Source organism: Pristis pectinata, chromosome 7 (genome assembly GCF_009764475.1).
Source record: "Pristis pectinata isolate sPriPec2 chromosome 7, sPriPec2.1.pri, whole genome shotgun sequence".
Classification (NCBI taxonomy): Eukaryota; Metazoa; Chordata; class Chondrichthyes; order Rhinopristiformes; family Pristidae; genus Pristis; species Pristis pectinata.
Genome location: NC_067411.1, coordinates 31425231 through 31439175, shown reverse-complemented (window position 1 = coordinate 31439175; position 13945 = coordinate 31425231).

Genomic DNA, 13945 nt, shown 5'->3' with positions numbered 1-13945 from the left:
TTGAGGATATATTTCCAGGTAGTGATGGTGTACAACTTGGGGGGAAAGCTGCAGGTGGTGGCCTTGTCCTCCTTGGTATCTATCTTGACTGCTCCTCTTACCTCACCACCATTATGGACCATTCCACGACACTCATTATCCACTGATCCCTACAAGACCTCACAAACAATCCTAAAAGCAATCCCTCACCACTGAATTGCACCAATTTCATGGTCTGAAATATTATCCAGCCACAATTAGGCATCACTACAACGCATGGCCAACTGTCACTACACCATACTGACAAATGCCACTACCATTCTCTACCAATACTCTGAGACCCTGTTGGCCTCTGTCACTACTTCCCATCAATGAGAAGAACCACGATGTCAATCCACCATATCTGCACACCCTTTTTCAACACTCTCTCTGACTGACTTACTCCTGGTAAGATGTATTGCACATAATTGCTTGATCTTCAAGTGAAGCTCTCCTATGAGTAGTCTTTCCCCCTCAGTGATTCCCCCCCTGGTGTTAATGAAGCCCCAGCCCACATTAAAGGCAACTCTGGTACCTCCAGTCAAGTGTAGGATCTTCCTTGTACCTGTGCACTCCAAAATTGGATGTGGGTTAGATATGTCACTGAACAATGCACTTTCCATTGAATTCTTCACCTCATTTTACAGAATAAGCTGCAAAATAAAATGTCAAATACTTATCCAATCTGTGTGTTTGAAATGTGCTGTACACCCTCCCTAAGACTGTCTGCCTTGGAGACATACTCCTGTCATCCAGGTGCAGATCCCATGGAAAGCTAGCTCCCAGCTGACCGGTACAGGACCTATCAATGGAAATTGCTGGGCCCCACTTCCAGAATTGCATTGAGAACTAATTAAGCGCCAATCCCAGGTTTACTGGTTGTCAAAGCTGTCAAGGAGAAAGTGCTGGAGGGGCATTCTCCTTGTAGAAGGAGAAACAGTTACCATTCTGAGGGATTCCTCAATGGAACTGGCGAAGAACAGTTTTGATGAAAGGTCCAGGGCTTGAAACGTTAACTGTTTCTCTTTCCACCGATGCTGCCTGACCTGCTGAGTGTTTCTAGCATTTTCTGTTTTTATCCCAACAACGCAATTCTGCCAACCTTGCAAATGACGTTCTCATTTTTTATGTGACTTTCACAGGCAGCATTAGGGTGACTCACCACACTGTTCCACACCAGCTTCTAGCTCCCTTTCACAGAACAATGATACTTTTGAAGTGCTGTGTCTGAGCAGTCACATAGCTACTGAGGTGAGCCGGAACATCTCAGTGTCAGATGCAGAGAGCAGCAGCATACAGCTGGCACAGAGGAAAATCAAATACAGTCACTCTCAATAAAACCACGAAACACCAGTCTCAAGGTCAGCTTCTATCCCGCTGTTATCAGACTTTTGAATGGACCTCTCATACGCTAAAGATGAGGCTAAAGAAATTTGGCATGTCCCCTTTGACACTCACCAATTTTTATTGATGCACCATAGAAAGCATTCTACCTGGATGCATCACGGCTTGGTATGGCAGCTGCTTTGCCCAGGACAGTAAGAAACTGCGGAGAATTGTGGACACAGCCCAGCGCATCACAAATATCAGCCTCCCTTCCATGGACTCTGTCTATACCTCTCGCTGCCTTGGTGAAGCAGCTGGAATAATCAAAGACCCCACCCACCTGGGTCATTCTTTCTTCTTTCCGCTCCCATCAGGCAGAAGATACAGAGGCCTGAGGGTACATACCACCAGGCTCAAGGACAGCTTCTATCCCACTGTGATAAGACCTCTGAACGATTCCCTTATATGATGAGATGGACTTTTGACCTCACAATCTACCTTGTTTTACCTTGTACCTTATGGTCTACCTGCAATGCACTTCCCTGTAGCTGTGACACTTTACTCCGTACTGTTATTGTTTTTACCCTGTACTACCTCAATGCACTCTGTACTAACTCAATGTATCTGCACTATGTAATGAATTGATCTGTACGAACAGTATGCAAGACAAGTTTTTCACCGTGCCTTGGTACAAGTGACAATAATAAACCAATTCCAATACCAGTACCCAATCTACCTTGTCGTGGCCCTTACACTTTATTTGTCATCCTGCACTTTCTCTGTAACTGCGACACTGTATTCTGCATTCTGTTTTCTTTTTAATACCTCGATGTACTTATGTATGGAATGATCTGTCTGGATGGCATGCAAAACAAAGATTTTCATTGAATCTCAATACATGTGATGATGTACCGATAACAATAATACTAATAACAATAACTCTTCGCCGTTCCCAGGTGGAATCAGGTTCACATCCCTCCCAGGCTGCTGAGATAAAAATAAAGATTCAATAGATGTTTTCAATGACAGGATACAGCAGCTGGAGCTGCATTATAGAGAGCAAGCATTTTACAGTGACTATAACCAACATGAAAATATTCCATACGATGTTAGTACATGTCTGAGACTTTGAGAAACATCCTGATGTAGCCTCGTCATTCAAGGATTTAATTCTTTTGCTGAATTCAAACCAAAGTATTGTGCTGCAAATGATTCCACTGCATTCTGCATTCCTTAATCGGTTGATCCACGTCCGCAGAATTCAACGCATGCAGAGATTCAGAATTTGGTGATCCAGCCTACAGAAGGAGTTTTATGGGGGTTCACAATGAGATGCTCAGTGCATTGGCACACTGAAGGCATGCCTGAGATGTGATGGGAGGTCCAGTGTGAAGAGGAATGGCTACTGCTTGGCACAGCTGTTCTTCTTCACACTGGACCTCTCCCATCACTCTATCCCACGTCCACTCTATCCAGGCCTTTGTGCAGTCTCCAAAGACCTGGACAGAGTGGACATGGAGAGGATGTTTCTATTAGTGGGGGCGGGGGTAGGGGGTGGGGTGGTTCCAGGATCCGAGGGCACAGCCTCAGAATAAAAGGACATCCCTTTAAAACTGAGATGAGGAGGAATTTCTTCAGCCAGAGGGTGGTGAATCTGTGGAATTCATTGCCACTGAGGGCTGTGGAGGCCAAGTTATTGGGTGTATTTAAAGCAGAGGTTGATAGGTTCTTGATTATTTAGGAGGTTAAGGGTTACGGGGAGAAGGCAGGAGAATGGGGTTTAAAAAATCAGCTATGATTGAATGGCAAAGCAGACTCGATGGGCTGAATAGCCTAATTCTCCTCCTATATCTTATGGTCAAAAACCCTAACAGTATTCCAGGGACTGCTGCAGTGGTGGCACAGGCTGTGGCAACATGGAGCAAGGATCTCTATCCCTCTCTCAGGATGATACCACTCATGCACTCCGCTGCAGCCCTCACTGTTTCCTGACACCCAGAGAGCAGTCACCAGGATCTCTTCTGGTTTTCACTTCTTCTGTGGGCTTTCTCTTTTAGTTTTACCTTGTCACTTATTTCTTTACTCATTCTGAGCTAATTTTTTTGTCAAGCTGAGGGATATATCACTTTCCACTGGTCTGTTTCTTTCCCCATTAGCAGGTTTGCCTGGGATATCAGGGAGTCTCTCTCCCATTACACAGGAGACACCCCAATTCAGGACCTCAACAGCTTTCTCAAATTTCCCCCTTTCAAACGCTTGTCTTCCTGTGTGAATAGAATGGTCATATGAGTCCATGCATGCCTTGAACTTGCCTGAAAATGCTGGTTGACAACATCTTAAGTAGTATATCAGATACTGTAACCCTGCCCTTATAACAGCGCGCTGATCTGTACCAAGTGCTCTCCAGTGGAGTTAGTGACGTCAACCCAATAGCGTTCCAAGGAAGAGCATTTGCACAAGGTTTGAGATCACCAGCTGACTATCCTGTGCACGACTCATGTGCCAGCACGCTGGCCGATTTGGCAAGTAGCGTGTGTCATGCTGAAAGTATGCATGCATGGTTTGCAAATTTTAAAGCAATCACCACCCTTGTGTCAGGCACAACAGCACCACCTGAGTCAGCTTTGTGACCCTGATCTTCCAACAGCACCTCACTGTATGTGAGACTGAGGTGTCAGACGTCAGTTTTGGTGAATGGCATTCCCATTCTTCACTCTAATAGAGCCATAGAGTAATACAGCATAGAAACAGGCCCCTTGGCCCAACTCTTCCATGCCAAACAAGATGCCCATTTAAGCTTGTCCCATTTGCCCACGTTTGTCCCGTATCTCTCTAAACTGTTCCTATCAATGTACTTATCCAAATGTCTTTTAAATGTTGTTATTGTACCTGCCTCAACCACTTCCTCTGGCAGCTCGTCCCCTCTGCGTGAAGAAGTTGCTCCTCAGGTCCCTTTAAAATTCTTCCCCCTCTCACCTTAAACCTATGCCCTCTAGTTTTTGATTCCCTTCCCCTGGGAAAAAGATTAAGTGCTTTCACCCTATCTGTGCCACTCATGATTTTATGCACCTCTATAAGGTCACCCCTCAGTGTCCTATGCTCCAAGGCACAAAGTCCAAGCCGGCCCAAGCTTTCCCTATTACTCCCTCGAGGCCTAGCAACATTCTCGTAAATCCTCTCTGGACTCTTTCCAGCTTAATGGTGTCTATCTTATAACAGGGTGACCAAAAGTGTGCACAACACTAAAGTTGCAGCCTCACCAACACCTTGTACAACTTCTACATGACGTCTCAATCTGTTGGTTTTGTCTAGAGCTGAAGTGTTTAGTTTTCCTCACTTCTCTTTCTGAGTCAGATGTTTGGTGAAGAAGGTCAACCAGTCATCCTGTCCCTCACCCTCACCCCCCCCTTGGTCGTGCCCACTGTCAGTCTATTATTGTTGGCACTGGCAATGTGGCACAACCTCCTGCAAGAGAGGCAGAAGAATGCTTGTGACAGGTCTGTAGTGTGGCTGTGTGATATGACTGCCATGGTTGTATGTAAACTGTGTGTGTTGGAGTAGTGCTGAGTGTCTGAGTGTGTGATGGGATGAATAAATGTTGGATAAGAGTCTTGATGCATCTGGATTACTATGGGCTAAGCGATGTGGGTTTATAGTGAAGTTGAGCAGTTAGAATTTGCTGCTTTGTTCACTGATGTTGACCACACATGAGAGGTCACCGCACAAGCTCAAGTACTTTGGTGTTGACATCCTCAGCCCAATGACACTTCAAAATGACTTCCATGTTTTCTGACCCTGTATCATAAAGTGCAACTCTCTACTGCTCCACATCCTAAACTAAGACTTCAAGGACCTTCCAAACATTGGGGTGCTAGTTAGTCTACTATTGGTTCCAATAAGATTTTCAAAGCTCAGAAGGTCATAGAGTCATAGAAAGGTACAGCACAGAAACAGGCCCTTCAGCCCACCAAGTCTGCACTGACAATCAACCACCCATTTACACCAATCCTAATCCTATTTTATTCTCCCCACATTCTCATCAATATCCCCCCCCCCCACCAATTTTACCACTCACAAACACACTAGGGGCAATCTGTAGTGGCCAATTAGCATATCAACCCGCACGTCTTTGGGATATGGGAGGAAACTGGAGCACCCAGAAGAAAACAATGTGGTCACAGAGTGAAAACGCAAACTCCACACAGCCAGCACCAGAGGTCAGGATTGAACTGGGACCTCTAGTGTCGTGGGACAGCTTTTCTACTAGCTGCACCGCTGTGCAATAATTTCATCAGTGGATAGAAGCAATGAGCACCTCCTCTTTAAGTGTTGCAGGGGTGACTCCCACTGAGGTTTCAGCCAGTGCTCAGATCTCAGTTAAGTCCCACTATATGATAAACAACACAGTGGGTGCTATGGGAATGCTGCGGTGTTGTTATTGAGGTGCACGTGTGAATCTTCGGGGTGCTCTGTATCAGATCAGCTGAACACCATCCCTTGTGCATCATGATGCAAGGGTACATTTTCCAGTTGGAATGTTAAAAGACACTTGGCCAGATACATGGATAGGAAAGGTTTAGAGGGATATGGGCCAGATGTGGGCAAATGGGACTAGCTTAGATGGGATTCTTTGTCGGCATGGACAAATTGGTCCGAAGGGCCTGTTTCTATGCTGCATGACTCTATGACTCTTGCTCCTTTGCCTGTGCAATGTGTTGCTAATGTTGTGAAGCCTGGCTGTTGTATAGTCTGATCTAATGGAATGTGCTGAGCAGGAGAGAATATACAAATGAAGAAAAGGAAGAGGGGTATGGTATGTGCAGGTGTCCAGTCCTGATACAAACCTAAAAGAAAGAGCGGGTTATTTGAAACTGGAAAATTCAGTACTAAGTCCTGCAGGCTCCAACATGTCCAAATGAAAAATGAGGTGTTGTTCCTTGAGCTTACACTGGGCCTCACTGTAACAGTGCATGAGGTCACAGAGAGGGAGGTCAGAGTGCGAGTGGGATGGGGAATTAAAGTGGAAAGAAACAGAAAGCCCAGGGTCACCCGTGTGGACTGAGCTCAGGTGCTCCACAAAGCAGTCACCCAATCTGCGTTTGGTTTTTCCAATGTAGAGGATGCCACACTGTGAACACCAAATGCAGGACATCAAGAGAACCTGCAAAGGATTTTTCTGCATCTCTTTAGTCTTTCTCTTCAACACTGCAAGCTTTACTATTGGCTACCAACCGAGTTCACCTCTTCTCCAAAAGGTTCAATCTGCCTTTAAGTGACTCGAATTCCCAACCCCACAAGCACATGTACACCCAATACATAACAGTACTACTGGTTGCAGGTCAGAAACATTAGAAGGGGCACTAATTTCAGAGTGTCTCTGGGATGCATGTTTTACACTTTAGTTATTTTATAACTTGATTTTTTACCTCTATGGAAGTCTTGTAAATGAATGTATTAATTTAACCTCAACATCATCACACAACAGTATGTTATCAATTGCTTTTAAAGAAGGCAGGGGAACTTAGTTGGTGCTTTGCATGGTTTTCATTCCTGTGTTATCCTGTTTAGGGGGTAATTGTTAGTCCTCTTTCCTGGTTTAGTGCAGATTTCAGTTCATTAATGATCTGATTATGAAAATTACATTCAGGAAGAGACCACAGCTATTCTGGAGGGTTGCTGAAAACATAACAATGAACTGTGACTTTGTTCACGATGCTGGACGAGTGCTGGCTGTAATCAGTGCACCCTTCTACATTTATCTGCCCTTAGAGCAAAAAGTGAATTTAAGAGTGCTTTGGTACACCTTGTTATTTCATAATTGCCTTTGAAGTAATGATGTAGAACTCCAAAGGACATCATGTTTATTTCACAATACATCAGAAGATAAAATATAATTGGAACTTTTGAGTTGGCTGCATTCCTTCTTCCCAGGCCTTCTTACAGAGGCTATTAGCTGGAACTTGTTAGTAAAAATAAATCTTACGAGGTTAAAGGAAGAGTGGTGATATGATTAGAAAATTACCTAAGAAACAGAAAGCAGAAAATAATGGTTATCATTCAGGCTGGAAGGAAGTATATCATGGTGTCTTTTGGTATAAAGACCATAACACTTTTTGATATAATTAAATAATCTGGACATGAACACACAGAGCGTTATTTCAAAGTTTGCAGATGATATAAAGCTTGGACATGCAATAAATAATGATAATAGTGATTGGAGACATATCTTGAAGTGTTTTTAGACGCACCTCATCCAAATTAAACTGGGATAATTGTGAAATAATGTGTTTTATTAGGAACTATTAAGGAGAAGCAAAATTATCGAAATGGCAGAATTTTGCAGGATCACAGAGACAGTGGCAGATGTACATTAATCCCAACAGAACCTGCGGAGGGTGGTAAACACTGCCCAGTCCATCACAGGCTCGTCACTTCCTTCCGTCCAGTCCATCTTCAAGGTGCACTGCTTCAGGAAGGCTAGTAATATCATCAAGGATGCTGCACCCTGGCTATTGTCTTTTCTCTCTTCTACCTTCTGGGGGAAAAAATAGGAGGTTGAAAGCCTGGACATCCAGATTCAAGAACAGCTTCTTCCCCACTGCTCTCAGACTTCCGAACCAATCACCTCTTTCACATCCCCTTCCCGGTGGCACTGCCACATTCTCAAACCTTAAATCTACCTCTTCTGTTACTGTCACTTTAGCACTTCATTTTGCACTACTTCAGATTGCACTATTGTACTTTGCACCAGTCTGCTGTTTTGCGCTCAATGCTGTATTTATTGTTATATTTGTTATTACCATGTATACGGTTTACTCTGTAAGCTTCACACGAGCAAAGAATTTCATTGCACCCTGGTGTATATGACAATAAACCAATCTGAAATATGAATCTAATCAATGAAGGTCTCTAAAGTATCAGAAGCTGTTAACAAAGCATGTGAGAGCTCTGGCTCAGGGTATAGAGGACAAAGTACAAAAAGGAAAGAAATTAATAAACTGGCTGGGTTTCAGCTTGAATATTATGCTTTGAGCAGGACATCACACTTAAGGAAAAGAGCCACGACTTTGAAAGGGTGAAGCAGAGGTTTCCTAGATTGGATTGCTTGAGGGACTGAAGACTTCATTACTGTGGAGAGACCAGGGAAACTGTAGTGAACCCTACTTTAGTGAGAATGTTAAGTGATAGAGGTATTCAAAATCATGAAGAAATAATGAACACTGTGCTCTGGAAAACACAGCCTGAACGAGTGGTGGAAAATTCAATAGTAATTTTCAAAATGGAACTGGATAAATGCTCGAAGGGAAAACATTTGCAGGAAATGGGAAAAGAGATAAATAGCAATTGTTTGATTTTTTTTCTCAGACAGGAGCATTGCTAACATCTGCTATTCATCCCTAATCCCCCATGACCTCCAATGTTTACTACAGGGCACTTACACATCAACTGCGTTGCTGAGGACCTGGAGTCACATATGAGCCAGACCAGGAAAGGATATCAGATGTCCCCTACAGAAGGACATTAATGAAACAAATGTGTTTTTATAACAATCTAGTCATTTCACAATCAACATTTTGTTGCTAGCTTTTTATTCCATGTTTATTTAATAATTTTAAATTTCCTAGCTGCTATGATGGGCCTTGAACTCTCATCTCTGGCCTCAAAATATCAAAGAGCTTGTGCAGGTTCATATCATTCTATGATCTTAGGGTTTGATGATGTGATTCAGCTCCCTTGTACTGTCATGACTGCACAAATGTCGGAGACTCACACTTCAAGTAAGAAACCAGATTTGTTACTTTCATGACAGTAGAGGATTAAGTTGAGGCCAAACACAAACTAAAGAGACAACATTGCATATTCCACCTACAGCCCAATGGCATGAACATCGAAATTTCCAATTCCACGTAATCCACTCCCCTGTGTTCCTTTCCACTCCCACTGGTCCACCCAGAGTCTCTTGTTCACCTTTCCCATATCCACCTGCCCATCACCCACACACCTATCCACCTGGGTTTCTTCTCCCCAGGCCTACCCTCCCTAATCCTCCCCATCTGGTTCCAACTGCCCATCATCTCTCCCTTTTCTGGTCCCACCTACCTCCTTCCAGACTCTCACTTCACCAACCCCTTCCCCTCCCCCACCAGCTCTATCTGCCTATTAACTCTTCCTCACCTGGTTCCACCTATCACCACCAGCCCCTGTCTCATCCCTCCCTCTCACCTTTTTATACTGACTATCTCCCCCCTACACTCTCAGTCCTGATGCAGGGACTCGACCCGAAATGTCGACCTTTCCTTTGCCTCCACAGATGCTGCTCGTTCTGCTTGGTTCCTCTAGCAGTTTGTTTTTTTTTGTTGAGTTTAAACTTTATAATGTCAGTGAAGGACTGAACACAATTTAAGTTTTAAGTTTATTTTGGTATAACATGGAGCCCTGCCCAATTCATTAAAACTTACTCACAATGAGGCACATCTACTGAAATATGGGTGACTGAAGAGCCAGTTCACAGCATAGGATGTTTGTTTCAGTGGAGGCATAGTAAGAGCAGAAAGTGCCGGAACTGTTCATCAGGTCAGGCAGAAAGCAGTGAGGGTCAACTCAACCTTGACCACCCAAATCCCTGACTTCCCCTCAACGATACCCCAGCATTCACTGAAGTTCTATGTCTAATTGGGAACATTGCTGTATTCAGATCAGCAACCTAATTTAAACTAGCCAGATTGAGAAATGCTCATGCATATTTAAGTTATTATTAAACTTGGTAGAGCTCTCAATTAAACCTATATCTGAAAAATTTCTACTGAATATCATCAGATGTCCTAAAGGCTTCCATCACACAAACTAGCCTCCCCTCCATTGACTCTGTCTACATTTCCTGCTGCCTCGGGAAGCAGCATGATGTAGGACCCCTCCCACAATGGTCATTTTCTTTTCTCCCACCCCCTATCAGGCAGAAGATATAAAAGCCTGAAAGCATGTACCATCAGACTGAAGGACAGCTTCTATCCTGCTGTTGAACGGACCTCTCGTATGTTCTGTACTGTCATGAAGTCTAACTCCTCATTCTTGATCGCCCAATCTACCTTATAGTGGCCCTTGCACTTTATTTGTCTACCTGCACTGCATGTTCTCTGTAGCTGCAAAACTATATTCTGTATTCTGTTTTCTTTTTACTACCTGGATGTAATTATGCATATGGACGGCATGCAAACAAAGTTTTTCAATGTATTGCAGTACATGTGACAATAATAAACTAATACCAATTCTGAAAGGCCTAACCTTTCCCTTGAACACCAGGCTGACATAAAGTAAATGGCACTTAGAACATTTATATTACATTAAACTACAGCATGTTCTTCCATATCAGCATACATTCATTCTCACTAAATCTATTAAACTAATCCACACACATGCCGCAGTATTGCAGCAATATTATGAAGCTCCCAGTATCGAGGAAGGGTTGCAGTCTAATGCCTCATGATGGGATGATGTTATACTGCCACCTGATGTGCAGAGTGATAACAAAACAAGTGTGCTTTGAAATTATTGAGCTGCCTCATTGCCCGTCAGTTTGTTTTGCCTTCTGGTGGTTGTTATCAGAATTCGGCAGTGAATGATCAAGGAGCCAAACAGGACAGGGGCTGAATAGTTATTGCAACCAAATGGCTAAGAAAGGTGCAAGTTGGCAACTGCCAAAATCATTCTTTACTGGGATGAGGACACACAAGGTTATATGCAGGCAGAGCAAGTAATTAGGAGACGAATGAAATGTTGACCTTCTTTGCAAGGGGTATGGAGTATGAAAGTAGGGATGTTTATGGGGTGCTAGTGAGACCAGACATGGAGTACTGTATTCAGTTTTAGTCTCCAATTTTAAGGCAGCATTTACTTGCATTGGAGGAAGTGTAGATAAGGTTCATTGGATTGATTCCTGGGGTGGAAGGGTTGACATGTGAAAAGACTGAGCCTATACTGCTGGTTGTATGGACAAATGAGGGGCGATCTGATTGAAACATGTATGATTCTGATGGGGATTGACAAGGGTGGATGCTGAAAGAATGTTTTAGCTAAGTGGAGGCATAGTTTCAGAATAAGGTGTCACTTATTTACCACAGAGATGTGAAGGAATTTCTTCTCTCCGATGGTGGTGAAGCTTTGGAATTTCTGCCCCAGAGCCCTGAGGAGACAGTGTCTTTGAATATATTCAGGGTGGGGACAGAAAGATAATTGTCTAGGGGTAGAATGGTAATGTTGATCAGCCATGATCTTATTGAATGGTCTGGATGACTGGCCTGCTCCCGTTGATTATGGTTCTTCCTTAATTCCTTGTTGCTACATCCATCAATCTGGCAGAAATATTAATTAATATCTTCTAGTAATGGAATCACCACCTTGAAGTTGTCTCTTGAGCAGCTGATGTCTGGAAGGGACCTACTCTGTTCTGGCTCTTCAGACATGTTTCAAAATCCAGGTGCACCCAATGAACTGTATTGGTTCTTGTTCACCACATCAGCTGTGAGTGAGACTGTTGCATATCTTTTGGGTGCAAATATGTGCCAACCATTCCTCCTCTCCCTAGGTTGGGCTCGAGGGGTTGTCCACAGGCCTGGGTTGGGTGGAGAGGACTTGCAGTCTCGTGTTTGTTCGAGATTGTAATGGGGAATGGGGGAATGCCATTTTTAGGTCTGAGGCGATCAGGGCTAGAGATCAGGAATGAGGAATGGCAGTGGGGAGGGAGCGATTACCAGTGGGGTTAGCGTATTGTCACTGTTGGTTGGAGAGCGGGAGATGGTGTGGGGTGGTTCAGAAGCTGTGAGTTTGTGGAGAAGAGTAAGATTGGAAGTTTGACCTTTTGAATGGAAGGTGAATAGGAACAACAGTAACATGTGGTAGATCATGGGGTCAGGGGATGAAGATCGGGGGATTGGGAGGAGCAGATCAGGAGGCCTGGGGGTCAGTCTGAAGATCAGTCATTTTTGGGTGATTGTTTTATTGCCAGAGCATTGGCCTATAGATGTTGGTAGAAACAAAGTCTGAGATACAGTGGAAAGCAAGAGAGATTATGTGTCTAATCTCATCTTGATCAGAAGTTCTCCCCACTCTTTTCCTTCTCTGCAACCTAAAACTTTTCTTATTTCCATGCATAGGTAACCAGCGTGAAATATTTACTCTGTTTCTCTCTCCACAGATGTTTTCTAACCTGATGAGTATTTTTAACAGTTTCAGTTTATATTTCAGATATCCAGCAACTAGATTTTTTTTTGCTTTTCACCCTTCTTGTTGACATTCAGTTTGTGTTTCACAAACACAAATGCAAATCCTCCAGCTCCAATTTCTTGCATTATTCTTTGGTCTTCTGGGTTCATCAAGCAGTGGTGAATGCAGCAGTTTCTGGTGCAAGTAAGCCTGCAAGCTACAACTATTGTGCCTCTTCAGGGAATCCTGTATCAATTGCTTTTAATGATACAGCGCAGAAACATAGATTCCACATCGAGTATAAACTAATTGCAAACTGAGTGCTTCAATTTAGAAAAAGAAAGGATAAAAACACTAGTCTCCACAAGAGGAGATGGGGAGAATGGTTAAGGAAAGTTGCATGAGGCTGGAGAAGCTAACACTGCTGACCTTAGGGCAGGCACGGTAGTGTAGTGGTTAGCGTAATGTTTTACAGCGCCAGTGAACTGGTTCAAATCCAGCTGCTGTCTGTGAAAAGTTTGTACAATGTCCCTGTGTCTGCATGGGTTTCCTCCAGGTGCTCCACTTTCCTCCCACGTTCCAAAGACGTATGGGTTAGGAAGTTGTGGGCATGTTATGTTGGCGCCAGAAATGTGGCGACACTTGCCGGCTGTCCTATGCAAAAGATGCATTTCACTGTGCGTTTCGATGTACATGTGACTAATAAAGATATCTTATCTTACCTTATCTTAACTTATCTTACCTTCCCTTATCTTATGTTATCTTAGTTTCCTGAAATCAGAACATATTGCATGCTGTTGCCTGGAAATTTGAGTGACTGTTGTGGGCCCAACTCATCGAGCACTCAACAGCAACACCACAGAATTAAATCAATTAAATCAACATACTCACATGAAAAGATGATTGGTGGAGTTTCCCTCCACCAATGTTTTCTCCATTAACATCCCTGTGACCTTATGCAGTATCCTACCTTCTTTAAATAATTCAATCAACGAATGTGAGCCTCACTAACTAGGGAAGCTTTCCCGAATTGATGGGCTTACTGAACCATTTTAGGTCAAGTTAGGAGTCAACCACGTCGCTGTGGGTCTAGAGATGTATATGAGCCAATAGACCACCATCCCTGAAGGACATTAGTAAAGCAGAGAGGTTTATAAGTGAGGTCTGATGAAAGATTTTCAACCTGAATTGGTAACTCTGTTTTTCTGTTTGCTCTTGCTCTCTAACTTGTTGAACATTTCCAACATCCTGTTTTTATTTCAGGTTTTTACAATAATCCAGGGGTTTCACAGTCACCATTTCTGACACTAACTTCTTAATTCTAGATTTATTAACTGCTGGAATTTAAATCCTTAGTACTACCTCAAACTATATATTTTTTCTCTCTCTCAATCTTGCACTA